Raw genomic sequence first — 13,339 nt, forward strand, 5'->3', positions numbered from 1 at the left:
TGACCATTGCAAGATTTTCAAGGAGTGCAGAAAGGAGGGCAAGAAGGCTGCCTGCCTCTCCTTGCAGGGAACACAAAGAAAGAAGAGGAGGCTGCTGGTAGCCTTCCCTCCTCCTTATCCCCCACACCACTTTCAAGGGTTGGCTTGCAAAGGTTGGTTTTAAAAGGGGTCCAGCCCCCCCCCCCCCCAGCCATGGGATGAGGCAGCCTAGAGCACCCTGTCAGCAATACCTAGGGTTGCCTGGGCCTCACATCTGGCTTGACCTTATGCAGTATATGCATCACAAGGCCTTCCTCAAGGGAAAATGTGTTGGACCTTTTCCAGACGAGGACGGCCACTTCATCTTCAGATATATCGACAGGGATGGACTCCAGGATATGCTTCTGAGTTGCAGCTATTTCCAGAATTCAGTAACAACCTAGTTGTGATTAACAAGTGGGTGTCAGACATCTTCTGGCTGAACAGTCAAGGTGCCAGCAATATTTTTAGCTTGGCACATTTAGACCTGGGCACGCCAGGTAGCATTTTCTGGCATCGGATTTGACTTGAACATATTGGTAACTAGATTAATTCTTGGCATTTACTTTCCCCATAATGGGCCAGCACATCCATTCCAGCTCCAAAGTGCTAGAAAACACCCAGCTCTAGCATTTCCCTTTACAATGATCAACAGAACCAGTGCATCTGGGTTTTAATTCCATCCCCTGCTTTAGACTTCCTACTGTGGGTTTTGGTGAGGCAGCAGCAGAAAGGAATTGAGGCAAGGAGATGGCGGCAGTGCATGTCCAATTCAGGAGGCTGGTTTCAAACACTGACAACATGCTTGTGGTATATATGTTGTACTACAATAAGATTATTACTTGGAACCATTGTGCGCTCTCTCTCTCTCTCTCTCTCTCTCTCTCTCTCTCTCTCTCTCTCTCTCTCTCTCTCTCACACACACACACCCAAGTCTAGCCAAACTAAGGCTGTGTTCCTACACAGCTCTCATTTGTTTCAATAGTGCTCGTACAGCAGAACTTCCCAGTGGATTGTGCCCTTTGTCTCTTGGGCCAAGAAGACAATCCAAAGAGGATCAGTCAAAGGAAAGTGAAGCAAGACTGAAATCCTGTGTGGTTGACTCCTTGCGGCTCCTGATAGCCAGAAAATCCCCAGAAGGGCCCAGCAAGCTATTGTCCCAGCTCCCCCTCACACCAATTAGCTTAATTCATTTTTCCTCTTGCCTGTTCAGAGCCTGGGAAGGAGGAGGGAGGGTTTAAATAAAAGGATGAGAATAGTCCCTACTTGACCTCTCCTTTCCCTGAGGAGTTGGCAGGGGAGAGGAGAGGAAGCCGTGAATAAAAAGGAACTCGTGTTTACAGAAGTGATTCTCCCATTAATGGCAGCATATGTTTGCATTTATTTAAACCTGCGGGGAAGAGTGTGTGTGTGCGTGTGTGTGTGTGCTGAGTAAAGGGGGCTGGGGAGCGGGGCGGGAAGCAGCAGCAGCAATATTGTACACAGCATGCCAGGTGCTTGCTGTCAGCCTAAACAAAAAGGGCATGTCAGCATTCTGTGTGCTGGGAGGCAGGGTAGGGGGAGCTGGCAGATTCCTGTCATCCTTGCCTTCTGCCTCGATGCTCAATCTTGTCTTCCTACACAGAGACTACAGTCACTAGGCCAGATCAGCTTTTGGGGAGAGGGGAAAGGGAACCCACTGCCCTGTCCCTGAGAGAGGCACCTGCTCTTTCAGAAGCAAGAAGAGAACCAGGCTCAAGCCCGTTGTGAAAGCACCCACTGCAGCCACACCATAGCCATCATGCCTAGCCACCCAAATCAGGCTGCTCACCTGGCCACTGAAGCCACACCCTTTTGGCCACTGGGGACACAGCCACTCTACCCACTCTACCCCCTCTCCTACACACACACACACACACACACACACACACACACACACACCCCTTTCATGCCCAGAGGAATAATCATCTCTGTTCCAGCAACCCTCCCATCTTGGGAGATATTATCTGGGCAACTGGTACAGGTTGCCAAGCCCATTTCATTAGGGCAGAGAGAAATGGATGCTAAGGCCACATATAACTCTCCAACATGAGTAATACGTTTTGCTGGAGGGGTACTTGTGGGGTGATAAAGCAATGAGCATTGCCTCATTGCCCTTTCCCCATATGAGCCCCTAAGCAATGTGTGATGCTGAGGATGGAATCGCTGAGTAAGCCAGCCCCGAGAGTCAGCCTCAGAATGTCCCTCATGCATTGTTGCACTCATGTGAGGTGGTGGTGGGGAGCAGATATTCATTTGAAAGAAGGAAGTGCTCACCTTAATCCCAGAGAGGGAGGAGGGAGGGAGGGAGGTGGGGGAGAGAGAGATTTCTCTCCAGCCGGGTAGTTATGTCTTCCAGAAAGCCAAGTGTCATTGCGTACTGCAAATGTTAATTCATTTAGCTATATGCAGATACGAATTTGTTCATTGCTTAATAGCAGTCTAAGCTTTTTAAAAAAAAAGTTGATCAGAACAGGAAAATTAGAGGCCAGAGCAGATCACAGACTCAAGTCCTGCTTCCTGTGAGTAAATCATTTAAATCTGTGGTACAGTCGTGATGGTCCACAAAAGTATCATCATAGGACTCAGAGCTAGTCAGCTGATCCTACAGAAGCATACGTTGGAAAGAGGCATAAAATGGGGCAATGTATTTATGAAACCTGCTTTGGGCCAGGGAGGTGTGCTGTTGTGGTTGCTGACTGTGTCAGGTTAGAAGGGTGATGACAGTGCAGTAAGAGAGTTCTTCTCCTGAGGCCCTTTGTTGTATAGCAGGATAGGGAGGAGGTGAAGCTTGTAAATGGGGCATCTCTCACAATATCATAGAATAACATAATTAGAAAACTGTTCTAGCTCTTGAACCAAGAACCTTCATATATCCCAATATCTGCTGGAAATTAGCCTATACAGAAGAATGCCATCTATGATCAATCAATGTGGATGATGCTGTGTCATAAGAAGTGAGTAGAAGAATAAAGGTAACGTGTGCCATTGAATCAGAGTCAACTACTGGCAACCACAGAGCCCTGTGGTTGTCTTTGGCAGAATACAGGAGGAGTTTACCATTGCCATCTCCCGTGCAGTATGAGATGATGCCTTTCAGGCATAGAAGTCCACAAATGCAAAGATGCTGATCTTTGAGAGAAGCAATAAAAACACGCCACAAGTAACAAACCCAGCCATATTCAACAGGAAAGGTTGAAAACCCTCAGGCTAGCCTGAAGGAAAATTCTTTCCTGCTCTCGAATGCTTTCAGAGTACAGTACAGTAATTCAGATCATCCAGAACAAGAAGCCCTGCATGGGTGTCATGCCTGCCATGTCCAGTGTACCTTTTGAGCGGGGGAGGGGAATACTAGGAGGAGCATATCCGCTACCCCACATCAACACACGTTTTAGCCACACTCCTGAGTTGCCCTTGATTGTCTGCAAAGGCAAGTGCTGAAAGCAGGGAGAATTTCTCCCTGTGATTTAGAGTCATGGGAAGCCAGGGTCCAAAGTCACAGGGAGAAACTCTCCCTGCATGCAGCAGTTGCCTGACATGCATTTGTGCTGCATTATCACCATCATGGTGATCCTGGTTAAAGAGTTAAGCAGGATTGCTGAGCCTTGTGGAGCTCTCTATGAGGACACGGATTTCTCAGGCAATTCTGGTCAAAGCACTGTGGTTAAGCAGATCCTGGTTTTCTATTATGGCTAAATGCAGTTGAACCACAACAGTTTGACAAGGATTGCCTGGGAAATATTTGTTCTCACAACCAGCTCCGTGGTTGTTCTCATTTTGTGAGAATGAAGCCTGATGTGGTTACCATAGGCGTGTGGCCACTGATATGGGGGCATGGCTATCCAGGATGCTCCCATTTTGCCCCATGGTTGTTTTTATTATTTCTTGTTTACACAGTCAGACAGGTGTTATTGACTGGTTTGTTTTATCCAGACATCGAGTCTTTCCCAAGGGCCTGGGATGGCTGAATTTTATTATCAATGTTGTTGCTGTTATTATAGATATCGTTGCAAAAGATAGGCTGTTCCCAGTAAAGTTGCTTTTTGTAATTGGCTGATGGTGAGTTCTGTGGCCCCTATGGTATTGAGGTGCTCTTCAAGGGCTTTTGGAATTGCACCTAGGGCACCAATTACCACTGGGATTATTTTGGTCTTTTTCTGCCACAGCCTTTCAATTTCAATTTGTAGATCTTTGTATTTGGTGATTTTTTCTATTTCTTTTTCTTCTATTCTACTATCCCCTGGTATTGCTATGTCGATTATTTTAACTTGTTTTTCTTTCTTCTCGACTACAGTTATATCTGGTGTATTGTGTGGCAGATGTATGTCTGTTTGTATTATTGTTGCTGTTGTTGTTGTTATTATACATTTTTTATATCCTGCTCTTCCTCCAAGGAGCCCAGAGCGGTGTACTACATATTTCAGTTTCTTCTCACAACAACCCTGTGAAGTAGGTTAGGCTGAGAGAGAAGTGACTGGCCCAGAGTCACCCAGCAAGTCTCATGGCTGAATGGGGATTTGAACTTTGGCCTCCCCGGTCCTAGTCCAGCACTCTAACCACAGGTACAACAGCTGCATAGCACTCGACTCAGGTAGCCATCTGAGTGCTCTGTAGGACAAATCAAGAGACTTTTGCACACTGTCATATCGGTCCATCCCTGACATTTCCAAAATGATCAGACATCGTTCCTCATGAGTTAGTAGCAGATAACAGGGAACAGTGTCACCAGGCGGAACATAAAGCATTGCTTTATTGATTTGATTAGTGCTTCTGAATACACAGCATTTGTCCTACCCATGTATTTGCAGTACATGGATGCTCATGGGAGCTTCACACATGATAATGTGTTGCTTTCCTTAGATGGAGGAAAACCACTGTCTTTGTAACAGCCTTGGAGAGAACAAGTCTCTCTTAGCATCTCAGGCCTATGGAACACACTTAGGCACCTCTGATTCTGCCCTGCAGAGGTCAGCAATGCATCTTCACACTGGCTCCTTTATTACAGTACACAGTATCTAGAAACTGATGTCAGCTCGAGCCTTCTATGACCCCACAAAATGGATCTGGGAGGGATGCTTCATACATTTCAGTTTCCCAATACAGAGACTCTCTACACGAGCAGCCCAATTCATATTCTTACAGTGAAGCAAATGCTCCCACCACCATTCACACATGATGGTGCATATGATTTTTCCTACAAAAGAATTTTCCTACAAAAGAATTTCCTGTATGGAGAAAAAAATTGAGCAGCCCTGATGCACTTACATCCTACGAAAATGTAACTTGCGGCCTATCTTACCATGCCAATGGAAGCTAATTAAATGCTTTTTGAAAACATTTTAAAAACCACCTTGAGGCTGTTCTCACACACCCTCACCCAGGCTAAGGAAACCCAGCCTGAGTTAGGCTGCGAGTGAAAACCACCGGGATTGGGCCCAAGCCTGGCAGGGCAGCACCACCTAGCCCAGCTTTTCAGCCCAGCTGTTAGCCGGGGTTAAAGGCTTGAGCAAACCCTTAACCCAGGCTGCGGGATCGTGTGTTTGCTAGGGGCTGTGTTCAGCCCCAGCGGACACAGAGATGGGTGCCACGTCCATCTACTTGGGAAATCCCCCAGTGCACTGCACATGTCATGCAGTGCATTGTGAGGTATCTGGAGGCTGGGACGTGTCATTCCAGCCTCCCAAGTTCTCAGATGCACCATGCAATGCAGATCATCTGTGAGTGCAGTTCGCACGCCCAGCACCATTCAAGTTCCCGTCTGGGGTTAAGGTGAGTTGTACTAGCTTCCCCGCCCACCCGTTCCCCCATCCAACTGGTCATGTGGATGGCCCCCTTATTTTCCAACTGTTCATTCACCACATGTTATTTCATTGGATTGTGCTGGTTGCTCTCACATCAAAAGAAATATGACTTCTGTAACTGCGACCTATCAATACTCACCTATAACAGGGTTTGCCCCTTGTTTGCATATCAGAAAAATAAATAAATACTGAGTTACTTGGCAGCCAAATTTTGCTAATATTCATCTATGATTAGGACAATAATCTTAACTGAGAGCTGATTGCTTTCACATACTACTCTGTACACACTCCCTTTATGCTCTCCACAGTCTCTTTTGCTCTAAGCTTTTTGTGTGACAAGATATGGTGGAGCAGGAGGTAAAAGTTGGTCACCTTTGACCGGGATATAATTGGAAAAAAGGCCAATCGCTTCTTTCTTTCCTTAGTCATGCCAGTTTTCAATACATTCAGCTATACTGTTGAGTGCAAACACTTAATGCAGGGTTCATGTGTAGAAGATGAGAAGATAAAATATTAACAATGAGTGAAATGTTCTAACGGCAGGAATTTTGCCCCTTTCCCTTTTTTGCTTCCCTTTCCTTAGAAAACTGCATAAAGAAAAGGTCAATAAGGCATTAAATTCTGAAAATGGAGATACGATGGTGAACACTCACAGAGATAGCTCTTTGTTAATCATACAGGAGCCATTTTGGTATTTTTTCCATTATAAGAGGAAATAGTGGAAGACCATGCTGGTATTTTTTCCCCATGTTTTCTGTTATATTTTCCCATTTTCAACTATTTGTGATTGAAGCAGAGATCCTAGAGAAGTTACATGTTTCTAAGGCATAGAAGCACATATACACCATATTAATACCATCTTTTGCAGTTACTTACTGGGATAGCCCTTTCCTAGAAGCCCTGTCAACCTTCACCTCATTAATATTTGCATCCTGCAGGCTGGGTCCCAGTGGTGACAGCAGGCTATCTAGCTGCAATTCATGCATCTCTGGCTTGTTTGATCTTGTGGCTTATACTTGATAAACTCAAAGTTATAGTGGCTAATGTTCAGACTAAGTTATTCAACAGTTATTACTCAGGAGTTACTTAGACTTGATTGAACAATTTAGTCAGGACACCAACCAGCAACTTCATCAGCACATGACCTGATAAAATTTCTTCTGTCTTGTTGACATTCTTGAAAACTCCACCAAGGCAAATGGCCAAATGTAAGGCAGGACCAACCACATATCAGGTTCCTACAAACTAATGCAGCCTGAGAGTCAAGGAGGAAAGCTTGTTCACACAATCATTTGAATCTAGGTTTAATGTGGGTTACCAACATTAGTGTTATTGTGTAAACCCATGCCAAGGTGGGAATCTCAGGCCATAAACCACCTTGGCATGGGTTCACACAGTCATGCTAATGTTGGTAACGGCAGTAAACCTAGATTCAAACGACTCTGTGAACAAGCCTAGTATCTTATGATGTCTGAAGAAAAAAGTGTGAGCTTCAGGTGTCCCAAGTAAGTGAGAGAAGACATAGACCACATGGAAAGGTTAAAAGCAAATAAAATCCTTTAAAAGAGATGGTGTGTGCACAACCCCAAGCACCAAATATAGCATATGAAATGTCTCTGACCTCCCACTTGGGGACCCTTAAATCAGTACCAGATTTATTTTATATAAAAATTTGTACCCCGCGTGAGTGCATGGGGCATCCTAGAGAGACTCCCAAGCCCAGGAGGCCGGCTGCAGCCTCCCGATCAGGGATCTATTCATGTGTCGCCATGCGCCACAGCGACACACAAGCAAAAAAATGAGGTTAATGAAGCGCTTGCTCCGTTAACCACATTTAATGGGAGGGGGAATTAGGCGGACTAGCTGCCTTGGGAGCCTGTGAGCCCACTAGTTCCCATGATCCCTTAGCCGCTTCCCAGTGATTGTGGGAATAGCCTCACTGTGTTTTGCCTGGGTTTGGGAGCTGTTTGTGCTCCCAACTTTCGGTGGTGTGAAAGCAAGGTATGAGGAAAACCCGGGTAGACGTGATTATGTGGAAGCCAGGCAGGAGGAAAACCTGAGTAGCTTTTCCGCCTACCGTGCTTTCACACAATCACTTCTACCCAGGTTTAACTCCTACCTTGCTTCCACACAACTGAAAATTGGGAGCGCAAACAGCTCCCAAACCCAGGTAGAACAGTTTTTGACTATTTGTATTACCTCAATATTTTAATGCAAAAATGCTTCTTTCTCCATGAGCCCTTTCTCACAATCAGCCCTTTCTCCAATCTTCAGGAGAAGAAGCCTTTAAAAGCTTACCTCCCCAGCAGATGATTGAGGACTCCTTCCCAGGAGGGGAATCACCTGCCCAGACAATTGTCAGCTACTGCTGGAAGCGTGGACGGTTGAGGGCTGGGAGACATCTTTCCAGCCCCTGAAACTCCTATAATGCACTGTGTGAGAGTGCAGTACATTATAGGGACCCTCCCAGCACTGGCCAGGGGCCGACTCATGTGTAGGTGCCACACAGAGTCGCACGGCACTGACACACAAGCCCTAAGCCCGGTTTAAAGGCACACTCATGCTCAAAACCCGGGCTAAGTGGCGGGCTCCCCTAAGCGGGTTTGCCACCACACTGCCACTGGAAGCCTCAAGGTGGTCCACATGCGCTGGCAAGACTGGGCTGGGCTTCCTTAGCCCGGTTTTGCCTGTGAGTGTGAATAGCCCCAGTATGCAGCCATTGTCTTTGTATGCCACTTTTCTATGTTTGATTGTGTGCATATCTTTATGTCTTTTGCGTTACTATTATATTGAGTCTTGTTTTTGGAAAAAGAAAGTTTGTTTAATAACGTTCATATTTTTAAAAAGAAGAGGACTTTAATCAATCGGAAGGTAAATGCAATTTGGCGACTTGCTTTGAAGCTTCATCCAGTAAGAACAGGAGGTATTCGCACGTGGACAGTTCGGGCTGGTGTACACATTCCTTCCACGTAGAGGCCACTCTAAATTGTCCCATGTCACCACTGTTAGCATATGACAAGGCCTTGCTGCAGCAGCTCATCAAACAGTCAGAATGATTTTCTCCAGGCCAATCTAAAACATCCAAAATGAAATGTTTGTGTTCCTAGAGAGAAAGTTGCCACAAATGCCACTGCACAAAACCACCACTACACTTAGACTGCCACTGCACACCAACAGCCCGTCACATGACAATAGGTGCCATGTAGGATGGTTTAAAGCTTCCTTCACACGGTGATCTTAAATTAGATTATCTCTGACCTCATCTGGCTGTAAAATCTGAGAATATATCAAGCATTTGTCAAGGCTATTTGTTTCATCACAAGGTAGTCTGCATACACTATTTGGTGTTTTTGTCAACGTTTCCTCAAAATATATCTTTTTGCTTCTGAATCCTGTTCTTCCTCCCCTGTGTCTGATACATTCCTGGCTCACTCCTTTTCTTCCTGCAGTGCTCAGAGAAAAGCATTTGGGTAGCGTTGCCCTTGTCATATAAATCCCACCATAATTCTCTCTTTCCTGTTAAGCGAAAGAAAATAAACGTGTACGGCTGTTACTGGAAGCCAAGCTGTGGGACTGCTTTAAATTCTCTTCTTATTGAGTCTGGGCTGAAAATCATTCAATTCTGCTGAGGACACAGATATGCGTTTGCGCGCGCACACACACACACACACACACACGGGGGTGGGGGGTGGGCAGAGCAAGAGGCAGGCATGTATAAATATCTCCAGCTCTCCAGATATCCGTCAGATTTATTCCTCTGCCAAGCCTGCAGAAAATTGACTTGTTTCATGGAGGCAGGCTATTGACACATTACCGCGAGGAGGGTTAGGAGAGAAAGCAGTGAGACCGGCACCCCCTCTATTAGACGATAATGTAATCAGCAGTGTGGGAAATGAGTGTGGGTAAAATGGCATCGCTGACATTTATATTAGAGGATATTGATGGTGGGAGCTGTGACCGCATCTATCCTACCTCCCGTTTGCTAGGATTGACACAGACGGCTCTTGTTTGGCTGGATTCTCTCTCTCTCCCTTTCTTCTTAGCTGGGTGGCTGGCTGCTGTCACAGCAGATAGATAATTGAAAAATGGATCTCACCTTTCCAGCAAACAGGAGTGGTTCAGGCAATTACTGTAGAGGTTACCTACTCAGTCTGAAGGCTTCGTCTCTGAGAGAGATTCAGAGGAAATTGGATTTTACATGGATGTTTTATTCTGGCAGCAGTTTTAGTATAAATAAAGGCAAGGAGACAGAGAATAGGTGTAAGGATGAGTGAGAACCACACAAAAGGAACTTGACAGAGAGATGGGGTGTGTGTGTGTGCGCGCGCGTGCGTGTGCGCCTGGGTGAGATTAATATACCCATTTCCAACCCTCTAGGGAATTTCTGGTTTGTTGTGCATTGTGTGCGCGCATTGGGGTTTTTTTCTTTTTTCTTTTTTTAATCAGAGGCTAAAAGAGGTTAACTTCCTCAAGGCTGCACAACTAAACCTGCCCTTAGAATAAAAAAAATGGAAAAAAATGTTCCCAGAGGAAATAAAAAGGTGGGAGGGAGGAGAGGAAATAAAGAAGGAAATGCAAAGCCTTCATCAAAGGCAAATGAATAGAGAACTCTCTCCCTCCCTCCCTCCCTCTCTCTCTCTTCCTCTCCTCATTCAGGAGACAGGGCCAAAAAGGGTCCTCTGAGTTTGAAAGCACCTTACTGAAATACATCAATGATCCATCTAATCCCGTTTTATAACTGCTTCCCTCACAATTAGAAAGTAATATTTTATAGATTTAACTAAGAGTTTATTCAGAAACAACTCCATTTGCTCCTTCTCCTTCTCCTTCCCCTCCCTTTTCGTTTCTGACTCCACCTCACACACACTCTACAGCAGGGATCCTCAACGTTGGGCCCCCAGATGTTCTTGGACTTCAACTCCCATAATCCCCAGGCCCAGTGGCCTTTGGCTGGGGATTATGGGAGTTGAAGTCCAAGAACATCTGGGGGCCCAACGTTGAGGATCCCTGCTCTACAGGATCCCCACTGGGACAAACTTCTAAACAACAAAACATAAAAGATACTGAGACTGTTCTCACATGCAGTAGAAACTGTACTAAGGGAGACCAGCCCAGTTTCCTCAGCACGTGAGAACCGCCGGGAACCACACAGCTTCCAGTGGCGGTGCAGCAGCAAACCAGCTTGGATAGTCCGCTGCCACTTAACCTGGGTTTCGAGCGCAGGCGCAGGAATGCCCAAAAAGCAGCTTGTCGTGTGTCAGCACAGCACAGCAGTAACTCACAAGTAGTGCCCCTTGTTTGGGTCATTCTGGGGCTTCCGGGGGCTGGGAGGCCCCTGAACCCCGTCGCCCCAGCCAGCTCCACGACGGTAATTGCCTGGGCGGCCAATCTGGCCAGCTAGGGAGGGCTTCCTACTCGTGTGCAGAGATAGCAGGTCAAGCCGCTCTCCTTACTGGATAGAATACAACACTGTTCCATTTCTTTTCATCACCCAACAGAACCTCCTCAGATTTTGAATATTTGTTTTTGTCCAGAATATAGGGAAAAACCTTTCTCACTTTATAAGGTAGCCATACCCATACAAAGTCCCCTACCTGAAATGTTCGCTGTTTCACACCCTGTTTCTGATCCACATACAATTTGTATTTTTGTTGCTTCTCCCTTACCCGATCATGAATCTCTGCATCCTCAGGGTGAGATGGCATGGAAAGCCCTATCAGTTGTTGCCATTGCTAAGTTTGGCGGCAGCTTTGCATCCTCTCGGCAATTCAAAATGTGATTTTCCTGCAGTGGGATGAGGAGTAGTTCGATAAGGAAATAGAGTTTCATGGATTGCCTCTTTCCAGCATTGTTGTTGTGTAGTGTATTCTTTCCACTAAGCCATTCCCTCTAGGATGGTAGAAGGAAATAGTGTTGTGTTTTATCCCATGGTTTTGCAAATATTGCTCCATTTCAAATAAGGTAAGCAGTGTCTCATTGTTACTCACTAGTTCATTAGGAAGACTTCCTCTCGCAAAAACTGCAGCCATTAATTGGATCACTTCGTTTGTAGTATGTCAGCAAATGAAACTTATAGCCACTTGGAATAGTAACCCACCATCACTATAACACATCTTTGGTTTGTTGGTTGATTATCAAAAGATCCCATTATATCCAGAGCAAGATTTTCCCCAGAGACCATGGGAGCCAAGGGGATGGCAAAAGACTTCTGCACAAGCCACATCTTCAATGTCCATACCATTTGTCCATACCTGGCCACCAGAAACTTTCTCTGATTCACCTTTTAGTCAATCTCATGCACACATGATCTTTTTGGGGCAATTTTGATCATTTTTGCTTGTAAGGCGCAAAAGTGATCAAAACTATCAGTCCTCAGCACCAGCTCATTAAGAAGAAACAGCTCACTTGGTACAGGCATGCATAGTTGAAGATGTTCCGGTACCTTGTTTTGTGTGGCTATCCATTAGTTATGTAAGGTTTAAGTTCAGTAAGCACTTGATCAGCACTGAGGTCCACTTTCCATTCAAAAGATGTGGTTACTTCGTGAGTGAATGAAGCTATTTGCACAATTATGATTCCTTCAGCCTCATCCTGGGATCCCCTCTTAGCCTGAAAGTGCAAGTCAAGATAAACAATCTGCAGTTGTATTTTGAAGACCTGGAAGATATTCCAACTGGAAATCAAAATCTATAAGTCTGGTGATTTTCTGGCTATTCTTGGGGTTATTCAACTTGATCCCCGAGCAGTAAATAAAACAGATAAGGGTTTATGGTCTGCCCACAAAGTGCATTTTCTGCTCCTAAGTGAGATCTCCCTGAACTCTCAGGTTGAGGCAGTGGCCAGGAGTGCTTTTTATCAGCTTTGGCTGATAAGCCAGCTACATCCATTTCTGAACATAAATGACCTTAAAACAGTGGTGCATATGCTAGTAACATCCAGACGTGACTACTGCAATGTGCGCTACACTGGGCTGCCTTTCTACACAGTTTGGAAACTGCAGTTAATACAGAATGCAGCTGCCAGGTTGGTCTGTGGGGTTGCCCAAAGAGATCACATTGCACCCATTTTAAAAGAACTACACCAGCTGCCAGTAAGTTTCCAGGTGAAATACAAAGTGCTGGTTATTACCTATAAAGCCCTGAATGGCTTGGGTCCGAAGTATTGAAGAGAATGCCTTCTTCTTCATCAACCCACCACCTATTAAGATCATCTGGGGAGGCCCAATTGCAGTTGCCACTGGCTTGGTTGGTGGCGACTCGAAACCGGGACTTTTCTAGAGCTGCCCCAGGACTCTGGAACGTGCTTCCTAATGAAATTAGAGTTTCCCTTTCTCTGAATGTTTTTAAGAAGGACCTAAAAACATACCTGTTTAGCCAGGCTTTTCGTTTATAGTTTATAGTTTTAAAACTTCAAGTTTTAGAGTTTTTATTTGTATTTTAAATTATTTTAGTCATATTAATGTTTTCATGGTCATTTTTAGATTGTGAACCACCCCAGGACTT

General features: G+C 45.3%; 2 long non-coding RNA genes across 2 annotated transcripts; one reads left to right on the top strand and one right to left on the bottom strand.

Moving 5' to 3' along the window:
- The first annotated feature begins 5,717 nt into the window (after positions 1–5,717).
- Positions 5,718–6,469, top strand: LOC128349074 (uncharacterized). The gene is made up of 2 exons (XR_008318537.1): positions 5,718–5,805; positions 6,421–6,469. It is a non-coding gene; the product is annotated as an uncharacterized LOC128349074 (long non-coding RNA).
- A 2,202-nt stretch (positions 6,470–8,671) lies between these two features.
- LOC128351151 (uncharacterized) lies at positions 8,672–12,745 on the bottom strand. The gene is made up of 2 exons (XR_008319608.1): positions 11,504–12,745; positions 8,672–8,909 (listed from the first exon to the last, which is right to left on the bottom strand). It is a non-coding gene; the product is annotated as an uncharacterized LOC128351151 (long non-coding RNA).
- Positions 12,746–13,339: the final 594 nt, after the last annotated feature.

The sequence above is a fragment of the Hemicordylus capensis genome, chromosome 3 (genome assembly GCF_027244095.1).
Source record: "Hemicordylus capensis ecotype Gifberg chromosome 3, rHemCap1.1.pri, whole genome shotgun sequence".
Taxonomy (NCBI): domain Eukaryota; kingdom Metazoa; phylum Chordata; class Lepidosauria; order Squamata; family Cordylidae; genus Hemicordylus; species Hemicordylus capensis.